Source organism: Mauremys reevesii, linkage group 12 (genome assembly GCF_016161935.1).
Source record: "Mauremys reevesii isolate NIE-2019 linkage group 12, ASM1616193v1, whole genome shotgun sequence".
NCBI lineage: Eukaryota > Metazoa > Chordata > Testudines > Geoemydidae > Mauremys > Mauremys reevesii.
In genome coordinates this window covers 48,540,093-48,562,636 of record NC_052634.1, presented here as the reverse complement: position 1 = coordinate 48,562,636, position 22,544 = coordinate 48,540,093, and the positions used below count along the sequence as shown (strand labels likewise).

General features: G+C 51.8%; 5 non-coding genes across 5 annotated transcripts; 2 read left to right on the top strand and 3 right to left on the bottom strand.

Annotated features, from left to right (window-relative positions):
- Positions 1-691: 691 nt before the first annotated feature.
- On the bottom strand, positions 692-764 carry TRNAR-UCG. The gene has a single exon. It is a non-coding gene; the product is annotated as a tRNA-Arg (tRNA).
- Positions 765-2,670: 1,906 nt separating this feature from the next.
- On the top strand, positions 2,671-2,743 carry TRNAR-CCG. Its single transcript has one exon. It is a non-coding gene; the product is annotated as a tRNA-Arg (tRNA).
- A 7,647-nt stretch (positions 2,744-10,390) lies between these two features.
- On the bottom strand, positions 10,391-10,462 carry TRNAC-GCA. The gene has a single exon. It is a non-coding gene; the product is annotated as a tRNA-Cys (tRNA).
- Positions 10,463-17,950: 7,488 nt separating this feature from the next.
- TRNAC-GCA lies at positions 17,951-18,023 on the bottom strand. Its single transcript has one exon. It is a non-coding gene; the product is annotated as a tRNA-Cys (tRNA).
- A 2,793-nt stretch (positions 18,024-20,816) lies between these two features.
- Positions 20,817-20,980, top strand: LOC120376291. Its single transcript, XR_005587190.1, has one exon. It is a non-coding gene; the product is annotated as a U1 spliceosomal RNA (small nuclear RNA).
- The last annotated feature ends 1,564 nt before the right edge of the window (positions 20,981-22,544 follow it).

Sequence of the window (22,544 nt, the reverse complement as noted above, 5' to 3'; positions counted from 1 at the left end):
GCTGGAGCCCAGCCCCTCTCCTCCTCTGGGCACCTGGAGCAGAGGCAGCTGGTGCTGACGGCTCCAAGGGAAGGCTTAAAAGCCACAGAGCAACCGAGGGCAGGGCAAGAGGTGGGGAGAACCATGCCTATGTGCGGCCTTCAGACAGGCACAAAAACACCCAGCCAGGCTGCTCCCTGCCATGCCAAACCCCACTGAAGGCCACCCACAGACCAGCATGCGGGGCGGCTGCTGTCGCTCTGTGGCCAACATCAGAAGACGGTAGGAAAGCAGGGCCAGCCCCCCTGGTGGGGCCTCTTACCATTCCCACTCCAGGTGCTCACTTTGGCAGTGGGGCAGGAGATTTTACCCCAAGAGGCTTTTCCCCAGCTGGCGAGAAGCAGAGAAACTCCCAGGCTCCCAAGGTGCTATGTAGCAAGTACCCTCCAGAACAGGGACAGGCGCACACTTGGAAGAGGGAAACTGCTCCACACTCTAGCCCGGGCAGCCACCCATTTCCTTTGGCAAGTCAGGAAGGGCAAAGGCGAGACTGGAAGCACCTGGGGCTCATGCCCCAGCCTTTGTGACACCCACCCCCCAACTCCTTCCCGGGGCTCTAGCTGAAGCCAGAGCATTGGCCTGAGTGGCCAAGAAGAGGTTCCAGCCCTGAAGGGAGCAGGACGCTCAGCACGAAGGTAAAACTGCACAAGCACAACCACAAAGGGACTTGAACCCTCAATCACCTGATCCGAAGTCAGACGCCTTATCCATTAGGCCACGTGGTCACACAGAAAAAGGCCCTCCAGGCACTTCTTTGGAAAAGGCCGACACTGATGCCTCCAACGAAGTGGGGATTCACCCACGAAAGCTCATGCTCCAATACGTCTGTTAGTCTATAAGGTGCCACACGACTCTTTGCTGCTTTTGCAGACACTGTGTTTCTCAGGTCAGCTACTGAGGGGGGGCGAGACTCTCTGGGCACAAGAAGTCGAGTTCCCAGTGAGATGTGAGACTTAATTGTATGGAGCCAGGTGCAGGGCTTTGACAGGGAGGCTCAGGCATGGGGGATTGGGGTGCAGCGCATGGACCGGCTGTCTAGGCACAGAGATTTAGTCTCACTGAGGCACAGGAGGGAGGAGGAGGAGGAATCCTGCTGACAGGCAGTGGCTGTGCAGAAAAAGAGGAGGGGTTGCTGGGGACTTTTTTTGCTTCTCTTTTGCCTGCCTGCTCACTCTTGTGGTGAACAGTGAAGATGGTCCCAACAAGCCCAGATAGCTCAATTGGTAGAACATCAAGCTCTTAATCTGAAGGTCCAGGGTTCTAGCCCCTGTCTGGGTGCTCAGCTTTTAAGTTGCCTTGTGTGCCAGGAGCCAAGTTCTGTTCACAGCCACACAGGGATTCCCAGAAGCTGTGGCCATTTCCTGGGAAGGTTCCTTTCCTTAGCAATCAGGAGAGAGGCCACATCCACAGGAGCAGGTGGAGAAAGCGTTCTCTACAATGGTGCTTAGATCGGGATAATCCCCCATGCCTGAGCCTCCCTGCCAAAGCCCTGCACCTGGCTCCATAGAATTACATCTCACTGGGAACTCGACTTCTTGTGCCCAGCATCTTGCCCCCCCCTCAATAGGTAACCCAAGAAACACAGTGTCCACCTTTTCCAAAGAAGTGCATGAAGCAGGCATCCACATGGCTTAACAGATAAGGCTTCTGACTTTGAATCAAGAACTTGCGGGGTCAAGTCCCTTTGTGCTTTTGTTGCTGCAGTTTTACCTTTCTCACCCTGTTCCTGCCTGAGTTCCTGGGTTCATCTGGCAGTGGAAGGGGCTGGAGGCCAGTGGCGCGGGGAGGAGGTTGAGCTGGACCCTGAGCTAGACTAGACCCTGGCGGTGAGAGTCTGGCCACCACTTGCCGCTCCATCCTGGTGTCCCCCAATGGGAATCATTTTGGGAGGGAAGTGGGGCTTCAGCCTCCCCTCCCCGATTTTAGCTGCTTCCCCTGCTCCCCCCCAGCTGTGCTACTGAGTGGAAGTGTCCTGTGCCCATAATCAAAACCCTCTTCTGCCAGCACCAGGCCTCCTTCTTCTTACACTGGGCCTGCAAGCGAGGGGGCGGCTGGCACAGCGCCAAGAGTCTAACCTGTGAGGCAGGAGGCGGCTGACGCCCGCAGCCTGCTGGGGAGCTCCCAGAAGTTATTAAGGGACAGAGACTCCTTAATGCCCTTAGTAACAAGGGTTTGGGGTTCACTAAGGCCAGTAAGGGGGTCACTATGTCGGCCCTATAACCCTGGGTGTCAGGTCATTGCCCAGCTTTGATCTAGAGCTTGGATCCCAACAACCAACCAGCAGCCCACAGCCTCCCCCTGGGTCTGTCCCACCTGGTTCCTCCTTACAGGCCGACCTTACCCCCCTTTCCAGCCCCGGATTCGCCCCCTAATCATCCTACTGCCACTCAGAGCCACAGCCGTGGAGGTGCTGAAGGAGGGAGGGGTGACTCTAGGGTGGGGTTCTTCTCTCAAGATGGCTGGCAGAAAGGTGGTGCTCAGCTCTGAGAGCCACCTGCCTAGTTGCCTCGCTGCCAGGGGATGCAGACATTTCTGTAAGGCCATTAAATGGGGTATTTGGCTCCTGAGTGAATGTGAGGAATGTGCAATTATGAGAGGGAATTTCCATCCCTCTTTCATGCACAATTAAGAGCCCCAGTGGCCTAATGGATAAGGCATTGGCTTCCGAAGCCAGAGATTGTGGGTTCAAGTCCCATCTGGGGTGAAAACCTCCTTCCTTCTTGTATATTGTAAAGAAACCTTGGTCTTATTTTCACCAAGGAAGCTGGGAGATGTTGGAACACAAAGTACTGCAGCTTGGGAACAATCCCCCAGAAATAGCATCTTCCACTTGAAAAATGCTTTCTAGACCCATCAGTAGCAAACACTTAATACTAGTGTTTGTCTGAGAATAGAGTGTGTGGTGTGTGCTTCACTGTGCCCCTATTCACTGCACATGGTGGTGGAGGGCAGTTACTGAGTTCGGTTGGTCTGGCAAATTTAGGGCTTGGCTACACTTGCAGATGTAGAGCGCTGGGAGTTAAACCACAGCAGGCATGCCGGCGGGAGCTCCACCGGAGCCAAATGCCGCCCTCCCCAGGATGCCGCCCCAAGCGGGCGCTTGGCCCGCTGGTGCCTAGAGCCGCCCCTGCTCCTGTGCCCCCTTTGCCCTTAACTCCCTGTGCCACCAGCCATTGTACCTCTCCTGCAGCCCCTTCATATGGCTCCAGCGCTGGGGGCCCTGCACTTGTTCTCCCTTTCCCTGGGCTTTGGCATCACTAGCCGCTGATCACTAGCCGCTGATTAGTGAGTAGAGTTCAGTGGTTCCCAAAATGTGGGGCATGACTCCTAGGGGGACACAGAGGAACATTCATGGAGTCAATGAAATCAGTTGAGCTTCTTCAGTCTCTCGCTGTAGACATTTCCCTTGTTTTTAAAGGTAAAAATCCTGATCTTTCCAACGGGAGCTGCTGCTTCAATGTTCAGTTTGGGGAGGGATCTGGCTGCACTCAGAGATCTGCCCGCGGGTTAGAATCTGCGATCCGAAGGGCCGAACGCAAACAGCGTTTAGATGGGACCGTTAGTGCTGCCCCCGTGTGGCCAAAGACTAGAACTGACCAGCAGAGTTTACAGCTGGAGCCTGGGACGCTCCTGAACAAACTGGGCACAAAGCCTCTCGCGTGGGATCCTCGCTGTGCAGCCGGAGGCGGAGGGAAGCTGATTGTCAGGGCTCAGGGCAGCTCCCTGCCAGGCTGAGCTGGTGTCTGTGCTAAGCTCGGCATCAATCAGGTGATTCTGGGCAGTTCGGGGTCCCCGAGCTCCCAAAGGAGGGTGAAGCAGGTCACCCCTGGAGCAGGTTAAAGCTGCAGGGTGACCGTGGGGTTGCTGCCCCTGTGAACAGCTGCTGTAGCACCGCCTGGGCAGGACAGGGAGAGCCAGTTATACCCCCCCCCCAGCCTGTATCGGGGGATGGGAGCACTCACACCCTGGGGACCCACCCACCAGAGATCTACTGGGGGGGAGAGTGGCACCCACACACCCAGGATCTTGTAGGGGGGGACAAGGGCAACCACACTCCGGGATCCTCTGCAGAGGGACGGACACCCACACATCCAGGATTCTGTATGGGGGGCAGAGGTACCCGGACACCTGGGCTTCTGGATGGGGGATGGGAGGCACTGAAACATCCGGGATCTTACCTGGCAGGACAGCAGCGCCTGCAGCTCCACCTGAGATGGGGGCGGGGGAAGCAGGAGCATTTCCCAGTTCCAGGCTGTCCCCGTCTGGCCAAGGCACAGAGCTCACAAGCAGAGTTTAAAGCTCCAGCTGCCAGGCTACAAAACAAGCCGGGCCCTGTGGCTGGTGCCTGTGATCCCAGCTCCTGGGGCAGTGGAGACCAGCGGATCACTTGAGCTCAGGAGTTCTGGGCTGCAGCGGGCTGTGCCGATTGGGTGTCTGCACTAAGTTTGGCATCAATATAGTGACCCTGGGGAAGCTTGGGGTCCCCAGGTTGCCTGAGAAGGGGTGAACCGGCCCAGGTTGGAAACAGAGCAGGTCAAAACTCCTGTGCCAATCAGTAGTGGGATGGCACCTGTGAATAGCCCGTGCAGCATAGCCTGGGCAAGACAGTGAGACATGGTCTCTTTTTATACAGTCACCCCCCGCAGAGCCTGCAGGGGGTATGGGAGCACCCACACACGGGGGATTGTGACTTGAGGGGAGGGACGCCCCCCTGCAACACGGATCTTGAAAAGAGGAACAGAGACACCCACACACCACAGAGCCTGGATGGGGGCAGGGGAACCACACACGGGAGCTAGTTCATGGGGTGGGGGACACACCCATATGCTCCGTTGCACCATTCTTAATGAGAAGAATGGGGGCATCCACACAACACGGATCCTTAACGGGCGGGGGGACACCCACACACTCCACTATTAACCAGCAGGGACAGGGGCACCAGACACCCCCGGTAGCGTGGAGAACACCCACAACCACCGGATCCCTCATGGGGGTAAGACAGAGGGGATTGTAATGGGGCCCAGCGCACCCACGCACCAGGGATTGTTAAGGGTTGAAGGGACAGGGACACCCACACACACTGAGATCACGTCCTTGGAGGAACGCAAACCCTCCACAGAAGGACCTGGTCTGTTCCATGATGGCAGCCCAGCCTGGGTGAGTCAAAGTCTCCTTTTATACAGGCACGTCCCAGAGATCCTGACTAGGGGGAGAGAGACACCCACCCACCAGAGATCCTTAATGGTCTAGGGTGCACCCCCACACCAGGGATTCTCATGGGTGGGAGGAATGGAGACAGCCAGACACACTGAGATCACTTCCTCCCAGGAGCCTGGGCCAGACAGGGAGACACAGTCCCCCTTTACAGATCTGCCAGACAACCTTCCTCCCACTCCCTCCACACAATGTTCTTATCTGGAGGTGAAGCCAGGGAAACCACATGGAGGATTCTTAGCTGGGGAACTGGGGGGACCCACTTACCACCAGAGATTCTTAAGGGCAGGAGGAACAGGGACTCCCACCTCTGTAGCATGGGGGTGGGTCGCCTGCTGGGATCATCTGGGCATATTTCACCTCGTCAGCTCCCTGCCATTGCCTTGGGGCCCCTTGTTCGCTGCCTCTGGTACCCAGTTTAGCCTCCTTCCTGAGGGCTGAGACGCTTTGATCTATCTAAGGTCTGTGGGATCAATAGGTGTCATGGTGTAATTCTGTGTTATTCGGGGGTCAGACTAGCTGAGCTAATGGCCCCTTCTGCCCTTAAACACCATGAAAACATTTCCCTGGTTTCTCCTTGCGCCTGACAGACACCACGGTGAGGGGCCCAATAGAAGATCCTGGACACAGCGCTCTGGCTCTTACTTGACTTGGTGACATCAGCTCTTTCCTAGCAAAGCTGCTGCTAAAGCGCTGGATTTGGGGAACGGTTCGGCTCCGATTCAGAGATCTGCCTGCACGGTGTGAACCTGCCACGAGGAGTGGAAAATGCAACCAGCAACGGGAGGCGTTGGCTGAGCTCCAGGCTGCCCCCGTGTGGCCAAAGCTTAGAACTGAGCAGCGGAGTTTAAAGCTGGCGCTGGGAGGGACCTGAACACGTGGGGCACGAAGGCTCCTGCGTGTAACGCTTGTTGGGTGGGCAGCTGAGAGTAGCTGATTGCCGGAGTTCAGGGCTGCACCCCGGGGTGCTGAGCAGGTGTCTGTGCTCAGGTTGGCCTCGCTATGATGGTTTCTGGGAAGTTTGGGGTCACCAGTCCTCCTAGGGAGAGGGGAGCCACGTCAACCCAGGAAAGGAGGCCGGCAAAACTCTGGTACCAATTGGCAGTGGAACTGCCCCTGTGAAGAGCCACTGCAGCCCCGCCAGGGAGAGACGGTCTCTCTTTATGCAGCCCCCCCCCGCCATTCCTCAGGACGAGGGTTGTGCTCAAAGATCTGTGCCCCGTGTTTTCACCTCCGTGTGAAGCGCGCAGTGCAAATAACCCTCAGTGCATCAGCTCAGTTCCAGGCTCCACTTCCACCCACTCAGAGCGCAGAGCTCCCAGGCTGAGCCTGAAGTTGGAAGCGGGAGACCCTGTAACCAGCCGGGCCCCGTGGCTGGTGCCTGTGATCCCTGCTCCTGGGGAGGCTGAGGCCAGCAGATCACTTGAGCTCAGGAGTTCTGGGCTGCAGGGGGCTGTGCTGATCGGGTGTCTGCACTAAGTTCAGCATCAATATGGTGATCCTGGGCAAGCTTGCGGTCCCCAGGTTGCCTAAGGAGGGGTGAACCGGCCCAGGTCAGAAATGGAGAAGGTCAAAACTCCCCTGCTGATCAGTAGTGGGATCACGCTTGTGAATAGCCCCTGCAGCATAGCCTGGGCAAGACAGTGAGACACGGTCTCTTTTTATACAGACACCCCCCGCAGAGCCTGGATGCGGGGATGGGAGCACCCACACACTGGGGATTCTGACTTGGGGGGAGGGACGTCCCCCTGCAACACAGATTTTGAAAAGGGGAACAGAGACACCCACAGACCCCGGATGGGGGCAGGCAGGGGAAACCACACACTGGAGCTAGTTCATGGGGGGGGGGGGGGGGGACAGAGACACCCACCAGAGATCCTGGATGGGAGCACCCACATGATGGGGATCTTGAACTGGGAGCAGGGAAGCACCATGTACCAGAGGTTCTGAAGGGGGAACAGGGACACCCACACACCAGGTGTCTTGCAGCAAGAGCTGCGGTCTTCATATACACACGGCAGTGATGGGGAATTAACCACGTCCCTTGTGGAGTTCGTTCCACTAGATGATTAGCCTTATTGAAGTACCCAAACCTTTTAACAATAAGAAGTGAAATGAAATGGCCACATGATGGCAACAGAACCTAAGAAACGTGTTAGTGTCTAAGGTGCCACACATACTCCTGTTCTTTTTGAGGATCCAGACTAACACGGCTGCTCCTCTGAAACCGAAGAGATGAGAAGCCATGTTCTTGTTCAATGTGCATTGAAGCTGAAAAGGGAGATGTTTCCTCTTTGAGTCCTAAGCCCCCAACTCTAATCCACTAAACACCCCTTTCCTCCCACAGCCAGGACTAAAACCCAGGAGTCATAAGTAGTGCCCCCCCCTTAACCTTCTTTCTGTGAGGAAGAAGAAGAAGCTCTGAGACCCCTGTGCTGTCCCCTTGCCACCCTGCCTGGGCTGCACTTGAAACCCAATGGGGTTTCCTTGGGCAGTTCTGAATCTTGCTCCCAGGAAGGGTGTAATTTTAGGAGCAGGTTCCAAATAGTGCAATTAACCAGCCAGAAGGGGCAGCAGGTATCGGTGTAGGAGCTATTGAAATAATCACAGCAAAGTAGTTCAGGGAAACTGTTATTAATGACGTGTGAGTGAAAGGTGAGAATCTGATGGTGTCAGTGTCACACTAGAGGGCGCTGAGATGGTTTTAAATTTGTCATCCAAACCCAGCCACCACCTAGCACATGTTTTAACCCCTTCTTCTCTTACCGTTGCTCCTTATCAGAGAAGGGGAGAGAGCAAACGAGCAATAGAAACACAGACCTAGTGACCGAAGCAAACATTTCTTTGCTCCTTGCTTGGCTCTGTCAGTTATTCGGGTACAAACTCACCCCCCACCCACTGTCTGTGCTGGGCTCAGTGGGCAGGAAGAGCTCAGCTGTCAGTGGGACTTGGGGAGCTCGGGACATTACTGGGAGCTGCTTGAACGTTTAGGTGAAAACCACCTAAACACGGACACAAGGTCTAGGCTGCAGTAACTCATCTTGCATCTGCGGCTGTTGAAGCTACAAGGCAGAGGACTAAGTACAACATTTAAACTGATGTTTGACCTCAGAGAATAAAACAAATGTGTCTGTGAAACGAGGGGAGTCGAGTTCAATCCCTTGTCACCATCAATGTGCAAACCAGGAACCTGTTGCTTTGCATTCCTGATGTGTCACCATCATGTGGCTATTCTCATAGACTCATAGACTTTAAGGTCAGAAGGGACCATTATAATCATCCAGTCTGACCTCCTGCACAGCGCAGGCCACAGAATCTCACCCACCCACTTCTATAACAAACCCCTAACCTATGTCTGAGTAACCTATTCTGTTCAGTCCCTTTAATTAAAAAAATGTGTTTTTTTCATAGAAACTATATTTTCCTTGTAGAGACACAGGGGCAGATTAATCTACAAAGGGAAGGTGATTCCAAGGCAGTTCTGGAGGAGAAGGGAATGTTTTCAGCATCACTAAATTATTTTGTTGTGCCTCACAGAGAGAGAAAGAGAGAGAGAAAATAAACCTATTAATTTGAGCTACCGACACAGTTCACAGCATGAAATACACAATTTTGTGTTCAATGAGTTGTGTTCATTTACATAATATGAAAAATATGTTTTGGGCAATGCATGAAAACCTCACTGCATTGAACAACCCACCTGATCTAGTCAATGTACTACAGAATATTTAAAGAAGTTAAGAAAGATGTGCTTATAAATTAACATGTGCCATTTACACACGCACAAGACACAGAAGAAACTGAATTATTTGAGCTACTAAAATTTCCATTTTCTCACAGCATTTTAGGTCTCAAGGTTGTTTTAATTTGCTTATTTTTTTGGAACTAGAAATGGGGAAAGAGTACACTGAAGTCAGTGGAATTACCGCAGTGAGGGATTAGTCTCATTATTTGCCACTAACAAAACCTTTGTTAACAGAGAGTTAACTTTGACTGTGACTATCTCTTACCTTCCAGAACATCCAGTTCAGTAAAACTCAAACTCTGGAGAAACAGGGAATACAGAGTGAGGGTACATGCCAAGATAACCTTAACTCTGCCCTCTAGAAGAGAATCCCTGATAGCATATGAGAACAAGGAACGGTTTGGGGACAAATTACAGCTACTTCCCAAGAGTTTGTTTCTTCTGTAATTAATTGATCCTGGCCCCATCAATTGATCCTGGCCTGGTGTCTGGCTGTGGAATTTACTATTTACTATTTTTATCCCAACATATTTAAAGATGAAACTGCTTTACAAAAGCTCCTTTATTTTAGGTTATACAAACAGGTCACTTCCCCAGCTATTTCAAGGAGATGGAATTTTCCTGACCCACAGGGAACTTAAACTAACATGCTCAAGATCACACATTCCTTAGGAGAAAACTAAGGGGGAAAAAACCAAAACCCACCAAACTGTTGCTGTTTCTACCCAAATGAGACTGGAAAGGGAGACTGTGAAATTAACTGTCTGGTACTACAGTGACTCTGCAGTTACTTGGATGCAGACACACCCAGCTCTACTGTTGGTAAACGTACAGAGACTCTGCTGCTGCTCATGAACTAGCAGCACATGACCTCTGAACAGCTGCCATTCAAATGCATCTGAAAGTCACAAGGAACAATGATCTGTGTTAAAGGAAGGCTGCCATTTACTAGAGCCCCAGTTGATGCTGTGTGCACAAACAGAGGATTGAATGTGTAACAGGGAGTTTGGTAAATCTTGGTTATTTTAGTTTTGTGACAGGCTCCTGTCCACCTCCAGTAGAGTTTTCAGTCCCAATGGCAACTTACTTACCAAATGTAATACAGACTAATCCATGCCTCCCAAGTGGATGTGGTTCTTCTTCTTCTGTACATTGTAGCCCTTAGAGGCCAAGGACCTGCAAATGTGTCTTCATGTGCCTTTGTTTCATTGATGAAAACAAACCTAGACACTTAGAGGATTGGAACTGATTTCAGCTGGGGGACATGTTTGCTAGGTTTTTATGCATTTGCACAGGAAAACATTGAGTGTGTCCCATTCAAAGATGCTTATTTAGTGGAGCTCCTGAACATACTGGAAATGGAACTATTTTTATTAAGGGAACAGGTTTAGGAGGGGGCACTTGGATTTGAACCAAGGACCACTTGATCTGCAGTCAAACACTCTACCACTGAGCTATACCCCCATGACATTTGCAGAGGCAAGTCAGTGATCTTAAGGATTTTGAAAGACGGGCTCTGCCTCAGCTAGCTCCTTTTCTATTCCCAGACCACAGGGGTTTAAAAATGGGGTTTGATTAAACTTTATATACACATGTAGACACCACAGCTTGCACACACACCAGCATAGCTTCCCCCCACTGACATAGCTACCACCTCTCGGGGAGATGGGTTAACTACACGGACAGGACAGCTCTCTCCCCTCCGCTTAGAGCAGCTTCATTATTTATGAATAGGTGGGAAATAACCTCCTGAATGGACAGGAACCAATGTATCAAATATTGCTGTGTCTGCATTCAATATGGGTAACTGGTCATATTGGGCTGGATTAGTAGGAGCGTTGCCAGCAGATCGAGGGAAGTGATTATTCCCCTCTATTCAGCACTGGTGAGGCCACATCTGGAGCATTATGTCAAGTTTTCGCTCGCTCCTCTCCTCCCCCAAGGCCTCCTCGCGCCTCTCCACTCCCTATTCCAAGGTCTGCCTGCTGCCCCCACCTCTCTGCCCTCTCCCCTGAGACTCACCCTGCCCATCGCCCACACCTCTCTACCCCATCCCCTGAGACCCACCCTGCCCATCGCCCACACCTCTCTGAGCCCTCCCCTGAGACCTGCCCTGCCCACCGCCCGCATCTCTCTGCCCCTCCCCTGAGACCCATCCTGTCCACCTCTTTCATTGGTCATCTGTTGTTATTCCTTGAAACATCAAGGATGGAATAAAAAGCTGAGTTTACTCCAGGGTGAGGAAAGAAAGGAGCCACCAACCCCCTGGCAAAGCTAAGTGCCCCAGAGAAAACCTGCCCCTTGCTATCGCAATCACTGATGTACTGGGGATATGACGGGAAAGGGACTGTCTGAATGATCTAGGCAGGAAATGGACAACAATCTACAGCAACGTCATTAGCCACAAACACACTCTCCTCATGCTCCAGCCAGAAGGGAAAGAAGCAGGAATTCTTGCAGTTCAGCCATGGACACATTTACACAAGGGCACAGCAGTGTGTGTGTTGTGGAAGCTGGTCTGAGGAAACAACTGGAATTGATCAGTCAGTGAGAACATAACTAGAGTGCAATGAGCGCCACCTATTAAGCAAGTAGTTGTGGCCAAGTAGTTAAGGTGATGGACTAGAAATCCCTTGGTGTCTACCTGCGCAGATTTGAGTCCTGCCAACTACAGAGGAAGTTGTGGTTCTTCAGTTTCAACAGAGCTGAGTCTTGTCTCACTCTCAAGCTAGGCATCCACTAAAGGGTGATGTGGCTTAAGTTAAAGTGTTTTAATTGAACAGCTGTTGCATGTCCACCCTATGCCCCTGTGTCACCAGAGCACATCCATGCTAGCATCTCTTGGATTGCCACAGAGAGCAGTGCACTGTGGGTAGCTATCCCACTGTGCAGCTGGCTGCAGGGTGCTTTGGGAAGGGTTTGCAATGCCTCACGGGCTGGTACAGCATCACATGATGCAGGTTTCTATCCCATTGTTCCATGGGCATCCTACTAGATTGCCAGCTGCTTTCCAACTGCAATGTGCATGGTGGGGTAGAGAGCATGTGTGTGTGGTGGGGTAGAGACAGTGTGTGCGTTGCGGAAGAGTGAGTGTGTCGCACACTGTCTCTAAGTTCAGACAGCTGCTGGAAGCAACCAGTCCTGAGGCAGGGGACAGCCCTGACATCAGCCCCCTTCTCTCCCTGGCTCAGCTCAGCACAGCACTCTCTGTCACACACACACTGCTGCCTGCTTAGCTCGGTGTCAGGGGTGCTGGAACAGGGGGTTCAGAGGGCCATGGCCACACCATTCTTTACTGCCTGTTAGGACAAATGATGGGGGGGGGAAGAGTGCAGTCTTGGGGAACAGGCGTCTGTGGGTGTGGCCTCGGTGGGGGTGGTGCTGTGAGTGGGGGTCCTTAGGTAAGGGGTGTCATGGGGGTGCCACAGTTCGGACAACGGTGCCCCCCCCCACTGTAAGGAAGCTTCTGCCGCCCCTGCTCTGTGTTGGCAGAGTGGGAGAGAGCAGCATCCACGGCAGTGATTTGCTCCCCGGGGCTCCGGCAGGGGGGCTCGGGAGGTGATTTAAAGGGCCAGGGGCTCCGGCCTCTACAGAGAGCCCTGGGCCCTTTAAATCACCAGCCTGGGGAAGCCGGGCCGGGCTAGCACAGCGTAACGGCTCTTGCCGGTACCCCATACCGGAACATACCGGCTTACTTTCACCTCCGGAAAGTCCTCACGTGGATCAATAACTGGTTAAAAGATGGGAAACAAAGGGTAGGAATAAATGGTCAGTTTTCAGGATGGAAACAGGTAACTAGTGGTGTCTGTACTGGGACCAGGACAAGTCAACATATTCATAAATGATCTGCTAAACAGTGAGCTGACAAAATGTACAGATGGTCCAAAACTACCGGCTTGCCGCCTAGAACGAATGCTCCTTGAGTGGGGTGATCCACAGGGAGTAGCTCAAACCTCCAAAGTGCCTCGGCAGGGGCAGGACATTAGCACAGCAAGGGAGGGGTGTGGCAGTGACATCACAAAGGCCTTTTGCAGGACCTCAGACTATTGGTCCAATGTGGTGGGGAGGTGGTGACCTCACAGAGAGATGCTGACACCAGCCAGGCAGGACAGGGGCGAGGGGCCAGGGAAACCTCAGAGACCCCTGTGGCTTTGCTTCAGCAAGTCTCCTTCTCCAGGTCTCTCTTTGAGGACTGAGAGAGTATTCGGGTTCACGTACGTGAGCGCCAGGAGGAACCTCTTTTGAGTTTTGTCCTTCCCTTTTCCTGATTTTACTAGAAAACAGCCATCCCTATTTAGAAGGTAAGAGCCTCCTCGAGGTTTGAAACCTGTTCAGTCTGATCCATCTGGTGATAGTTGAATTCTAGGCATGGAAAAAACGAGCTTAAGGAGGCTGAATTTTATTCTGCACCTGGGATTTTGTCCCTTAGAATCACTGGGGTCACTAGGGTTTGTCCTTTTTGTTTCACCTTTTCCTCCATCCATCCCTCTCTCCTTTCTCTTTGTCTCTTGCTTCTTTTGTCCTTTCATCTGTTCCCCTCCCAACACCAGGAGGTGTGTGTGTGTGTGTGTGTGTGTGTGTGTGTGTGTGTGCGTGTGCGTGTGCTGCAGGGGAGTGCTCGGCAGCTCCCACTAACATAAGAACATAAGAACATAAGAAAGGCCGTACCGGGTAAGACCAAAGGTCCATCTAGCCCAGTATCTGTCTACCGACAGTGGCCAATGCCAGGTGCCCCTGAGGGAGTGAACCTAACAGGCAATGATCAAGTGATCTCTCTCCTGCCATCCATCTCCATCCTCTGACGAACAGAGGCTAGGGACACCATTCTTACCCATCCTGGCTAATAGCCATTTATGGACTTAGCCACCATGAATTTATCCAGTCCCCTTTTAAACATTGTTATAGTCCTAGCCTTCACAACCTCCTCAGGTAAGGAGTTCCACAAGTTGACTGTGCGCTGCGTGAAGAAGAACTTCCTTTTATTTGTTTTAAACCTGCTGCCTATTAATTTCATTTGGTGACCCCTAGTTCTTGTATTATGGGAATAAGTAAATAACTTTTCCTTATCCACTTTCTCAACATCACTCATGATTTTATATACCTCTATCATGTCCCCCCTTAGTCTCCTCTTTTCCAAACTGAAGAGTCCTAGCCTCTTTAATCTTTCCTCATATGGGACCCTCTCTAAACCCCTAATCATTTTAGTTGCTCTTTTCTGAACCTTTTCTAGTGCTAGAATATCTTTTTGAGGTGAGGAGACCACATCTGTACACAGTATTCGAGATGTGGGCGTACCATGGATTTATATAAGGGCAATAATATATTCTCAGTCTTATTCTCTATCCCTTTTAATTATTCCTAACATCCTGTTTGCTTTTTTGACCGCCTCTGCACACTGCGTGGACATCTTCAGAGAACTATCCACGATAACTCCAAGATCTTTTTCCTGACTCGTTGTAGCTAAATTAGCCCCCATCATGTTGTATGTATAGTTGGGGTTATTTTTCCAATGTGCATTACTTTACATTTATCCACATTAAATTTCATTTGCCATTTTGTTGCCCAATCACTTAGTTTTGTGAGATCTTTTTGAAGTTCTTCACAATCTGCTTTGGTCTTAACTATCTTGAGTAGTTTAGTGTCATCTGCAAACTTTGCCACCTCACTGTTTACCCCTTTCTCCAGATCATTTATGAATAAATTGAATAGGATTGGTCCTAGGACTGACCCTTGGGGAACACCACTAGTTACCCCTCTCCATTCTGAGAATTTACCATTAATTCCTACCCTTTGTTCCCTGTCCTTTAACCAGTTCTCAATCCATGAAAGGACCTTCCTTTTATCCCATGACAGCTTAATTTACGTAAGAGCCTTTGGTGAGGACCTTGTCAAAGGCTTTCTGAAAATCTAAGTACACTATGTCTACCGGATCCCCCTTGTCCACATGTTTGTTGACCTCTTCAAAGAACTCTAATAGATTAGTAAGACACGATTTCCCTTTACAGAAACCATGTTGACTATTGCTCAAGAGTTTATGTTTTTCTATGTGTCTGACAATTTTATTCTTTACTATTGTTTCAACTAATTTGCCCGGTACCGACGTTAGACTTACGGTCTGTAATTGCCAGGATCACCCCTAGAGCCCTTTTTAAATATTGGCGTTACATTAGCTAACTTCCAGTCATTGGGTACCGAAGCCGATTTAAAGGACAGGTTACAAACCTTGGTTAATAGTTCCGCAACTTCACATTTGAGTTCTTTCAGAACTCTTGGGTGAATGCCATCTGGTCCTGGTGACTTGTTAATGTTGAGTTTATCAATTAATTCCAAAACCTCCTCTAGTGACACTTCAATCTGTGACAGTTCCTCAGATTTGTCACCTACAAAAGCCAGCTCAGGTTTGGGAATCTCCCTAACATCCTCAGCCGTGAAAACTGAAGCAAAGAATCCATTTAGTTTCTCCGCAATGACTTTATCATCTTTAAGCGCTCCTTTTGTATTTTCATCGTCAAGGGGCCCCACTGGTTGTTTAGCAGGCTTCCTGCTTCTGATGTACTTAAAAAACATTTTGTTATTACCTTTGGAGTTTTGGCTAGCCGTTCTTCAAACTCCTCTTTGGCTTTTCTTATTACACTCTTGCACTTAAGTTGGCAGTGTTTGTGCTCCTTTCTATTTGCCTCACTGGGATTTGACTTCCACTTTTTAAAGGAAGTCTTTTTATCTCTCACTGCTTCTTTTACATGGTTGTTAAGCCACGGTGGCTCTTTTTTAGTTTTTACTGTTTTTCTTAATTTGGGGTATACATTGAAGTTGGGCCTCTATTATGGTGTCTTTAAAAAGGGCCCATGCAACTTGCAGGGATTTCACTTTAGTCACTGTACCTTTTAACTTTTGTCTAACTAACCCCCTCATTTCTGTATAGTTCCCCCTTTTGAAATTAAAGGCCACAGTGTTGGGCAGTTGAGATGTTCTTCCCACCACAGGGATGTTGAATGCTATTGTATTATGGTCACTATTTCCAAGCGGTCCTGCTATAGTTACCTCTTGGACCAGCTCCTGCGCTCCACTCAGGATTAAATCTAGAGTCGCCTCTCCCCTTGTGGGTTCCCGTACCAGCTGCTCCATGAAGCAGTCATTTAAAGTATCGAGAAATTTTATCTCTGCATTTCGTCCTGAAGTGAAATGTTCCCAGTCAATATGGGGATAATTGAAATCCCCCACTATTATTGGGTTCTTAATTTTGATAGCCTCTCTAATTTCCCTTAGCATTTCATCATCACTATTACTGTCCTGGTCAGGTGGTCGATAATAGATCCCTACTGTTATATTTTTACTAGAGCATGAAATTTCTATCCATAGAGACTCTATGGAACCTGTGGATTCGCCTAAGATTTTTACTTCATTTGAATCTACACTTTCTTTAACATATAGTGCCACTCCTCCCCCTGCACGGCCTGTTCTGTCCTTCCGATATATTTTGTACCCCGGAATGATTGTGTCCCATTGATTGGTCTCAGTCCACCAGGTTTCTGTGATGCCTATTATATCTATATCCTCCTTTATCACAAGGCACTGTGGGAGGTCCACCCAAAAATGTGGGGCTGAAATAGTGCTCGGGCAGTGATCCCCACCGGTGACCTGGGCCATCCTTTGGGCTCTCTGGTGAGAACCCTCAGCCTCCCGTCCTCTGTCTCTACCCTGATTGGCTGAGCAGGGGGTTATTGACAGGGAGGAGACTCAGGTCCTTGTTGTTCTCTTTTAAGACCAAGGAAATAAGTCAGAACCAGTTCTATGTTTGATGAATTTTGCTGCTTCTCTGCATTAATGGTCTCTGAGCAGTTCATGATTCTCTCTAACATTGCAGTTCTCCTCAAATACTTGCTGAATATTTATTGTGCACTGTTGTTGGTCTGGAGCTCATCTGAGAGCACTTTATTCAGGTCATTCAATGTCTGAAATTCAAGATCCGATGGTTAGTTTGAAAATCAGGGCTCTTGCGTCCTATTCCCAACTCTGCCACTGACTGGCTGTGTGACCTAAGACAAGTCAATTCTCCTTTCTCAGCCTTAGCTTCTCCCTCTTTCTAGTAGGGATAATAATGATCCGCTTCTACCTACCTTACGGTATGTGGAGGCAGGGCTGGCTCTAGGTTTTTTTGCCTCCCCAAGCAAAAAAAATTTGTCTGCCCTCCCATCCCCTTGCTGCCCGAGCCCTGGGCTCTCCCCTCCCCACACCTGCACCCCCTGCCTCCCCAGCTCTGGGCCTCCTACCACTCGCACCCCACTGCTGCCCCAGCCCTGGGCTCTACCCCTTGACCCTCATCCCCCTGCCAAGCCAGCCCTGGGCTCTCCCCCCCACACACCCTGTGCTGCCCCAGCTCTCGACTCTCCCCTTCCCCCCTACCAGTGCTCCCCCACCCACACACACCCTGCTGCCCCAGCCCTGGGCTCCTCCCACCACCTGCACCCTCCTTCTGCCCCAGCCCTGGGTCACTGGTAACTTGCTCCCAGTTTAATGGAATAGAAAAAAGAGAGGATTGAATGTGTAACAGGGAGTTTGGTAAATCTTGGTTATTTTATTTTTGTAACAGGCTCCTGTCCACCTCCAGTAGAATTTTCAGTCCCAATGGCAACTTACTTACCAAATGTAATACAGACTAGTCCATTCCTCCCAAGTGGATGTGGTTCTTGTTCTTCTGCACATTGTAACCCATGGAGGCCAAGGACCTGCAAATGTGTCTTCATGTGCCTTTGTTTCATTGATGAAAACAAACCTAGACACTTAGAGGATTGGAACTGATTTCAGCTGGGGGACATGTTTGCTAGGTTTTTATCCATTTGCACAGGAAAATGTTGAGTGTTTCCATTCATTTCAGGCATCCTTAGTCAGTGGAGCTCCTAAACATAATGGAAGGGGGTATGCAATTATTTTTGATGAAGGACCAGGCTTTTAAGGGAGCACTTGGATTTGAACCAAGGACCACTTGATCTGCAGTCAAACACTCTACCACTGAGCTATACCTCCCTGACAATTTTTTTTGGCAAGTCAGTGATCTTAAGGATCTTGAAACCTGAGAGTGGCATTCGTTTGTTCCACACCAGTGTTGCTGTTTGTGCATCCCAGAGCTATGGGGTGAGTGGGAAACTCCCACAACTAGCTTGTCAGTATCAGCAAAGGAGCAGCCGACATCAGGACCAACGAGACGTGCTGGTGGCCCATCAGGAAGAATCCACTCTCCCAGAGACTTCTCGGCAAGGGCACGGTACACAATGGGGGCTACCTACCTGCCACGTCCCAGCAAGGGTCTTTCTAGTCCCACTTCAGTGTTACCCAATTTGTAATCAGTCTTTGGCCCAGATTCCCTCCCTGAGCGGCACCAGCACATACCTGGGCCCCCTGCTAGTGTTAAATCTGCCTTGAGCTGGGACCCAGCTTGGCAAAGAGCCTGCAGCCCCCTCTGTGCTGGAGGAGTGAGATCAGCCCTGGCACTGGGCAGGGCAGCCCTGAGGGAATGAACCCAATGTGCCCGTGAGGCCCTGATCCAGAACCTCTGCCAGGCAGCTTGTGCTGCTCGGGCGTCTCTAGTCTCCGGCGAGGATTCAAAGCTTCTCTGCTCCAGGGGAACCCCTGGGGGAGGGAGGCAGGGCTCCTGCAGGATAAAATCTTCCTGCCGGCAGAGCTCCGGTCCCCTCCTCATGGGCACAGGGCATTGCACACGGCACCCACCACATGCACACACCCCTTTGTGGGGAGAATCAGCTCTGGGATATTGGGGTCAAACCCTTCCCACCTCCTCCCTGAAAACCTTCTCCTGGCTTCAGTGAGGGAATGGGGGCGTGAGGGGCTAGTGCGGTAACAGCAGCAGCGTGGCCGTGGGGCTCGGCCGGTGGCTGGGGCCAGTCGCCTGAGCATGAACCCAGCCGACCCCAGGAGATGGACCCGGGTCACCAGCCCAACCCACCACGCGGCTGCTGCCGCTGCCCCGTTAGTGCGCGAGCTCCCACAGACCACACCGGGGAGAGCCCCCAGCTGCAGGGGAGATGCCCCTGAGTGCCTGGCAGGGCCCAGCTCCTGGCTGACCTGCACTGCTGGGGGTCAGGGGGCTGGGTGACAGGGGGGCGTTGGCTCTGGGGTGGGACTGTCACTTCCCCCCCGCCAAGCCAACAGGATCACAGCAAATGAAACCAGCTCAGCCGGCAGGGGAAGAGTTCAGTCCAGGGCCTGGTGCATTCTGGGAGCAGGGGCGGTGCAGAGAAAGGGCAGATACGGGGCATCTCTGAACACTCCGCGCAGAACTGCCTGTCCTGTCCCACAGCCCCTGGTACAGGGGGCTTTTATCCATAGTTTTAATCAGGCCAATAAATTGACGGAAACCCCTGTTAAATCATTGCTCAGCCTGAGTCCTTCACCCACATTCCTTAGGGTATTGGGTGTTTCATTTCCTGCCTCAATTTCCCATAGAGACACAATTTCCTTTGCACAGATCCGTGAACAGCAAAACCTCCCTGTGTCTCTGGTCTGAGCCAGGGCATTCGATTCCAGTGAACCCTTCTCTCCTGCAATGCGATGGTCAGACAGAGGGGACGTGGCACCTGCATCCCTGCCAGGGAGATATTGGCTCGGCTCTTTCTTTCTGCTGCTGTTGTTAGTCCATGAAACATCAAGGGTGGAATGCAAGGCTGAGTTCATGCACCAGCCCCCTGAAAAAATTTCAGTTCCCCAGAGAAATCCTGCCCCCTGCTATTGGAACGATGTGCTGGAGATTTGAATGGGAAAGTGACTGTCTGAATTGTCAGAGTAGGGAATGAACAACAATCTACAGCAATGTCATTAACACAAACATAGTCTCATCCTGCTCCAGCTGAAAGGGAAATGGGCAGGAATTCTCGCTGTTCAGCCATGGACACACTTACACTGATGTGTAGTCATGAGTGTGCTGGGGAAGCTGGTCTGGGCAAAGTTTGAAGTGACAATTCAGTGAGAACAGAATCATCATGTAATAATACAGAGGTCCTTCCGCTCCGGGGTGGAAGGACCCCAGCCGCCAGCGAAGACCGGGAGCGGAAGAAGCTCCTGCGCCCAGCCCCGCAAGAGTTTTCCAGGCCCCCCAGAGCGAGTGAAGGACCCTGCTCCAAGGGCCCTGAAAAACTCTGGTGGGGGCCCCTGTGGGGCTCGGGGCCTGGGGCAAATTGCCCCTCTTGCCCCCCGCTCTGGGCAGCGCTGCCTGCCAGTGCACTCAGCCTCACTTGGCAGGTAACAAAAGGGATCGAGTGGCCGTCCAGTTTCTGGAGAGTGGCTGACAACGCCCGACCTTCTGCCCTGAGGAGAAACTGACGTGAGACAAGGCAGGGGAGGTCATTCTTTTATGGGACCAACTTCCGGTGGGGGGAGAGAGAGGGAAAGAGCGAGAGAGAGAGAAGCGACACGCAAGCTGCGCTCTTTCCCCAGCAGCAGATGGGCCACGTCGTCTCTCTGATGGCCTGGCTGCCCGGGACGGGACCCGGCTACCACTACAGGGCAGGCAAGAGCGGCGGCCCGGGTGGGCAGGGGGCGGGGCCCGAGCGGAGGGGCGGAGCCGCGTGAGCAGGTATGCAGATCTGTGTGCGAGCAGAGCATTGTGGGAGCGGACGCAGGCTGCCAGGCAGGGCCCGACTTTGGCACCGGAAGCTCGGCGTGGAGAAGGGAGGGCCTCCGGGGGATGCGTCGGGGCGGCTGTCGGCAGTGGGGGCCGGTGTGGGCGAGGCCAGCGGTCGGTCCGCCCCGTGTGTTATAAGTGCGGGGCGAGCGAGGGCGGGCTGCGGCCAGGTGGCAAGAATTCATATTTACTTGGCAGGGAAGATACCATGATCATGAAGGTGGTTTTCCCAGGGTGAGGCTCATCTATTGCACTGTGGGTGTCCTGACCCCTGCGATTTCCCCAAATGCGGGAAACTCAACTGCATAGTTTGTGGTAGTGGAGAACTGTGTTCACGCTCTCCCCTGGTAATTGGTTGGAACAACAGAAAACCACAAGTGGGCTGCTTAGGCTTAGTGCACTGCAAAGCAGATTCTTAGGCTATGGCTACACTTAAACTTCAAAGCGCTGCCGCGGCAACGCTTTGAAGCGTTAAGTGTAGTCAAAGCGCCAGCGCTGGGAGAAAACTCTCCCAGCGCTGTCCATACTCCACCTCCCTGTGGGGAATAACGGACAGCGCTGGGAGCGCGGCTCCCAGCGCTGGGGGTTTGACTACACTGGCGCTTTGTAGCACCGCAATTTGCAGCGCTGCAGAGGGTGTGTTTTCACACCCTGCTGCAGTGCTGCAAATTTGTAAGTGTAGCCAAGCCCTTAGGAAAGCAGGTTTTTCTTCTGTGTTTTTAGGAGTGCTCTTTTCCACAGGTCCTGTACTTCTGGGCACCTTTGTTGTTCCTCCTTGTAAGCAAAGCTCAGCTCTTAAACTTTACTTGGGTCTTATAAAGCTCTGTGTGCTCTTGGCTTTCCCTGCTATTTTGCAGCTGGTCTGCTCTCTAGTCTGCTTTTGGGGGGGCTTGGACTGGTGTCTTCTTTGGCTCTAAGGGGAGCTGCCTGCTCTGCTTCTTTGCCTGCTTGTACCTTCTTGCCCGGCCCTCCTTCTCAGGCTCTTCCTCCTTTGACGGGAGGACGGCCTGTCCAAAACGCCTGTCCCACCTGGTCCCCTCGTCCAACAGGCAGCCTCGCCCCCTGCCCTGGGGCCGCTTTGGATTTCGCTGTCTGTTCCTGTCTGTTGGTGGTCACCCTGTCTGTGCTACGGAGACTAGGCTGTCACAACCCCGTGCTGGAGGAGGGCTTTCTGTTGCTTTAGGCCCACCCACCGCCTTCACGAATGCCCTTAGCAACGCTGGGGGTTAGGGCGGCATGGCCGCGTCGCTCAGGAGCGGGTTTTCCCTTTTGCACACCTCTGACGGACGGAGCTGTTTTGACTTAACTGTTCAGCACGCACCGACCCTCGGGCCTGGGCTGCACGGGGAACGTAAATCGGCGCGGCTACGTCAGTCCACGCCTTGGTCGGAAGAATTCTTCCGTCGACCTAGCTCCCGCCTTTCGGGGAGGTGGATGGCTGGCACCAACGAGGAAAACCCTCTCCAGGACCCTTCTCCGGGAACAGTGCCCTTCCATTTGGGGAGATTATGCTGCTTTAAAAAAGAGAAATTGTTTAACTGCCTTTCTCTGAGGCAAGGTTGACTTTGTATTGCTTCCCTCGTGGCTCCTTATAGCAGTTGTGTTCTGAAATCTTTAGGGTTTGACTTCATTTATGATGAAATCTTGCTGTAACTTTATTCTAATTTTGAATGAGTAACTAGACCTGAGCTGTTTGGTGTGTTAGTGGAGGATTGTTTAAAAACCTGGGATTCCACTTTCGGCTGCCTTTCCATTCCATTTCCTCTGAAAGCCCACCGAAAGCCTCCACTTCCCACATAACTCTCTCAAACCTGCAGTCATCAGGCATACAGAAGATGCTTACAGTTTCACTCCATACGAGTCCAGTTCCTCGCTGTTTCCTGTCTAACCACTGCACACATATGGTATCCC